Source organism: Panthera uncia, chromosome B1 (genome assembly GCF_023721935.1).
Source record: "Panthera uncia isolate 11264 chromosome B1, Puncia_PCG_1.0, whole genome shotgun sequence".
In the NCBI taxonomy this organism is placed as follows: Eukaryota; Metazoa; Chordata; class Mammalia; order Carnivora; family Felidae; genus Panthera; species Panthera uncia.
In genome coordinates this window covers 84,919,687-84,924,604 of record NC_064811.1, presented here as the reverse complement: position 1 = coordinate 84,924,604, position 4,918 = coordinate 84,919,687, and the positions used below count along the sequence as shown (strand labels likewise).

At 36.0% G+C, this 4,918-nt stretch overlaps 1 non-coding gene across 1 annotated transcript; it reads right to left on the bottom strand.

Moving 5' to 3' along the window:
* Positions 1–1,043: 1,043 nt before the first annotated feature.
* Positions 1,044–1,149, bottom strand: LOC125924137 (U6 spliceosomal RNA). The gene has a single exon (XR_007458307.1). It is a non-coding gene; the product is annotated as a U6 spliceosomal RNA (small nuclear RNA).
* Positions 1,150–4,918: the final 3,769 nt, after the last annotated feature.

Genomic DNA, 4,918 nt, shown 5'->3' with positions numbered 1-4,918 from the left:
ATCAATAAACCAATAGTAACACATCATTATCACTCAAAGTCCATAGTTTACCTTAAACTTCACTCTTGGTGTTATATGTCTTATGGGCTTTGATTAATGTATAATGACATGTATCAAACATTATAGTATCATAGACAATAGTTTCATTGCCCTAAATGTCTTCCGTGTTCCACATATTTATCCCTTCCTCCCCCTATACTCTGGCAACCACTGATCTTTTTCACCATCTCCATAGTTTTGCCTTTTCCAGAATGTCATATAGTTAGTATCATGCAGTTTGCAGCCTTTCAGATTATCTTCCTTCACTTTGTAATACGTCTTTAAGGTTTTCCCATGTTTTTTCAAGGTTTCACAGCTTTTTTTTAGTACTGAATAATATTTCATTGTCTGGATGGGCCACAGTTTATTTATCCTTCACTTACTGAAGGACATCTTGGTTGCTTCCAAGTTCTGGCAATTATAAATAAAGCTATTATAAACATTCACGTGCAAATTTTTGTGTGGGCATAAGTTTTCTAGTCATTTGGGTAAACACCAAGGAGCACAACTGCTGGGTCATATGATAGGGATATCTTTAGTTTTGTTCAAAACTGCTAAACAGTCTTCCAAAGTAGTTGTACCATTTTGCATTCCCACCAGCATGAATGTTGTATTTTCTCTGTTGCTCCACATCCATGCCAGCATTTAATGTCATCAATGTTTTGGATTTTAGTCATTTTAATGTACGTGTAGTGGGAACAATCTTATTGTTGCTTTAATTTGCAATTCTTTTTTTTAATTTTTTACAATGTTTATTTATTTTTGAGAGACAGAGACAGAGCATGAGTGGGGGAGGGGCAGAGAAGAGAGGGAGACACAGAATCCAAAGCAGGCTCCAGGCTCTGAGCTGTTGGCACAGAACCAGATGTGGGGCTCGAACCCACAAACCATGAGATCATGACCTGAGCTGAAGTCGGACACTTAACTAACTGAGCCACACAGGCGTTGCATACTTTGCAATTCTTTGAAGAATGATGTCGAAGACCTTTTCATACACTTGTTTGAAAAATATGGAATGTGTCACAAACTTACGTGTGCACATGCTCAGAGGATATGCTAATCTTCCCTGTACCATTCCAATTTTAGTATATGTATTTCCAAAGTGAGCATTGTCCTTTCTTTTGACCCCCAGGGTAAAGGATGTAATAGACATGCAATAATGAAATGAATTGGAATGTGCCACTCATGGAACTGTCGTATCTATTTCTATAAAATATAAATAAGATCAGAGCTGTGGATGCAGAAAAGGAGCAAGAAGCATCTGGGAATATGGAAGAGAAAAAATAGTAGAAAGGAAATGTACTTTCAGACAGACCACAAAGGCACCACAGGTTCAGTGTGCACAGACAAAAACAGGGCAGATTTTGCAGAGGAAATAAAAAAATGGAAGGGGGCGTTATTAGAACTTAGTTTTAGACACGTAGCAAGTGTTCTCCCAATATCTGATTCTTTCACATTTTCCTCCAGTCAGGCCCTGTTTACACAGAGTTAAGAAAATTCTATTTTAGGGGCACCTGGGTGGCTCAGTCGGTTAAGCCTCCGATTTCTGCTCACGTCATGATCTCTCAGTTTGTGAGTTCCAGCCCTGCGTCAGGCTCTGTGCTGACAGCTCAGAGCCTGAAGCCTGCTTCAGGCTCTGTGTCTCCTCCACCTCTCTGCCCCTCCCGTGCTCATGCTCTGTCTTTCTCTGTCTCTCAATAATAAATAAACATTAAATTTTTTTAAAAATAAAATAAAATTTAATTTTAAAGTGTGGGAAAAGAATGTGACCCCACACTTATAAAAAAAATCAAATTGCTTAGGGAAGGAATATTATTTTAAGCTCGAAACTGGATACCTATATTTTAAGATGTCTCAGATTCCATCAGTGTACTAGACTCTGTTTTGGTGCTGGAAAATTTTTTTTAATGGAACAGACCATATGAGTGAAATCGCGTGGTATTTTTTTTCTCTGACTAACTTATTCCACTTAGAATAATACACTCTAGCTCCATCCATGTTGTTGCAAATGGCAAAATTTCAGTCTTCGTGATGGCTAAATAATATTTCATTGTATCTGTGTGTTTCAGAGCAGTTTTTCCCACATCCTTATCCATGCATCAGTTGATAGACATATAGTTTGACTATTGTTGATAATGCTGCTATAAACATGCATATACCCCTTCAAATCTGTATAATTCGTATAGGATAGGTTTTTTGTTTGTTTGTTTGTTTCTTTGTTTTAGTTTATTGAGGAACCTCCATACCTTTTTCCAGAGTAGCTGCACCAGTTTGCATTCCCACTAACAGTGCAAAGGATTCCTTTTCTTCACATTCTTGCCAACCACTGTTGTTTCCTGTGTTCTTAATTTTAGCCATTCTGACTGGTATGAGATGATATCTCATTGTAGTTTTGATTTGTATTTCCTTCCTGATGAGTGATGTTGAGCATCTTTTCATATATCTGTTGGCCATCTGTATGTATTCTTTGAAGAAATGTCTGTTTATGTCTTCTGCCCATTTCTTACTGGATTATTTATTTGGGGGAGTGTTGAGTTTGATAAGTTCTTTATAGATTTTGGATACTAGCCCTTTGCCCGATATATCATTTGCAAATGTCTTCTCCCATTCTGTAGGTTGCCTGTCAGTTTTTGTTTTTGTGGGTGTTTTTATTTATTTATTTGAGTGAGAGAGCACACGTGAGAGTTGGTGGGGAGAGAGAAGGGAGAGAGAATCTTAAGCAGTCTCCATGTACAGGCCCGGAGTCCCACATGGGGCTTGATCTCATGACCATGAGATCATGACCTGAACTGAAATTAAGAGTTGGACACTTAACCAACTGAGCCACCCAGATGTCCTGCCTTTTAATTTTGTTGATTGTTTCCTTCACTGTGCAAGAGATTTTTATCTTTAAGCAGTCCCAATAGCTCCTTTTTGCTTTTGTTTCCTTAGTCTCCAGTAATGTGTCTAGTAAGAGGTTGCTATGGCCGAGGTCAAAGAGATTGCTGCGTGTGTTCTCCTCTAGGATTTTGATGGTCTCCTGCCTCACATTTAGGTCTTTCATCCATTTTGAACTTATTTTTGTGTATGGTGTAATAAAGTGGTCCAGATTCATTCTTTAGTATCTTTAAAGGACTAAATGAAAAACAACATCTTAAAACTTCAATTCTATACTAGTGAAAATATTTTTAAAAAGTAAAAAGGAAATACTTCTTTTCTATTATAAATGGTAAAGAAGTTTTTTAGGAAGAAAGAAAATGATTTTAGATAGAAACATGAATTTTCAAAAAAGAATATAGACCACCAGAAATAAATACCTATTATTCTATTTCTATTATTTCTATTCTAAATACCTATTTATTCTATGAATAAATATCTATTATTCTTTTCTACTTATTTCAATCTCTTCTTAAATGTTGAATTTTAAGAAAAAATAATAACAGTTAGGTCTGAGGTATATAGACTATGCAAAAGTAAAATATATTAAAACAATAGCATGAAGGCCAATGAGGGGAAGAAACTGAAGTATAATATTACAAGTTCCATGATACACACATCATGGCATAAAACCACTTGAAAGTAGACTGTGAAACACTAAAGATGCACATTATAAAATCTAAAGCAAAATAACAAACTGTTATTGTTAATAACACAACAATGGACATAAAATGGAGTGATAAAATAGATAATTAATAGATAATTAAAAGATGTGAGAAAAAGAAGGAAAAGGGAACAAAGAAAACTGGACAACTGGAAAAAGATAGCACCATGACGGTTTTATTCCTACTAACCAAGCTATTAATCCCCTCAATGCAAATAGTCTAAACCCCCCAAAAGAAATTTTTAAAAAGGGCAAAGTATTTGAATACACACTTAATCAAGGTCATATATGAATGGCAAATGAGCAGATGAGAAGGTTTTCAGCACGATTAGTCAAATGCATAAGGGAAATGCAAAATAAAACAACAGTGGGATATCATTACACACCCATTAAAATGGCTAAAATTAAAAAGACAGGCCATACAAAATTTGGCAAGAAAAGAAAGAGCAGGAATTCCAATAAACTGCTGGTTAGAATTAAAAATGGTATAACCATTTAAAAACCGTTTGGCAATTTTGTAAAATCTCAGACATTTACCTACTAGATGATGAAGCCATTCCACACTTAGTGTTCACCTGAGAGAAATGAAAGCACATGTCTATATAAGAGATGTGCACAATATTTATAGGAATTCAATTTACGAAAACCTAGACTTGGAAATTACTGAAGGGCCTTTCAACAGGTGAGTCAAAAGTCAATTTGTGGCATTTTCATACTACCTAGCAACCAATGAAGAATGAACTATCAATACCTATAGTAACATAGATGAACTCAAAATAATTACCCTCAGAGAAACAAAAAGCTAGACCTCAAAAAAGTACTTGGTGTATGATATCATCTGTATAAAATTCTAGAGAATATATAGCGACCAAAAATGTATCTTTGTGATTTTCTGGTGGTGGGATGAGGCTTCAAGTCATGGGAAAAGAGATCACCAAAGAATACTAGACATTTGGGGAGGGTGATGGCTATTTAGTTTGATTGTGCTGATGTTTTCACAGGAAGATACTTTGCCAAAACATACATTTGCACTCTTTATTTTTTTAACGTTAATTTATTTTTGAGAGAGAGAGAGAGATTGCATGCACGAGAGGGGGAGGGGCAGAGAGTGAGAGGGAGACAGAAGATCCAAGCAGACTCTGTGCTGTTAGCTCAGAACCTGATGTGGGGCTCAAACTCACAAATCGTGAGATCATGTCCTGAGCCAAAGTTGGACACTTAACCAACTGAGCCACCCAGGTGCCCCTAAATTTACACATTTTAATTATTCACTTATTGCAATTGGATCCAAATTCATTT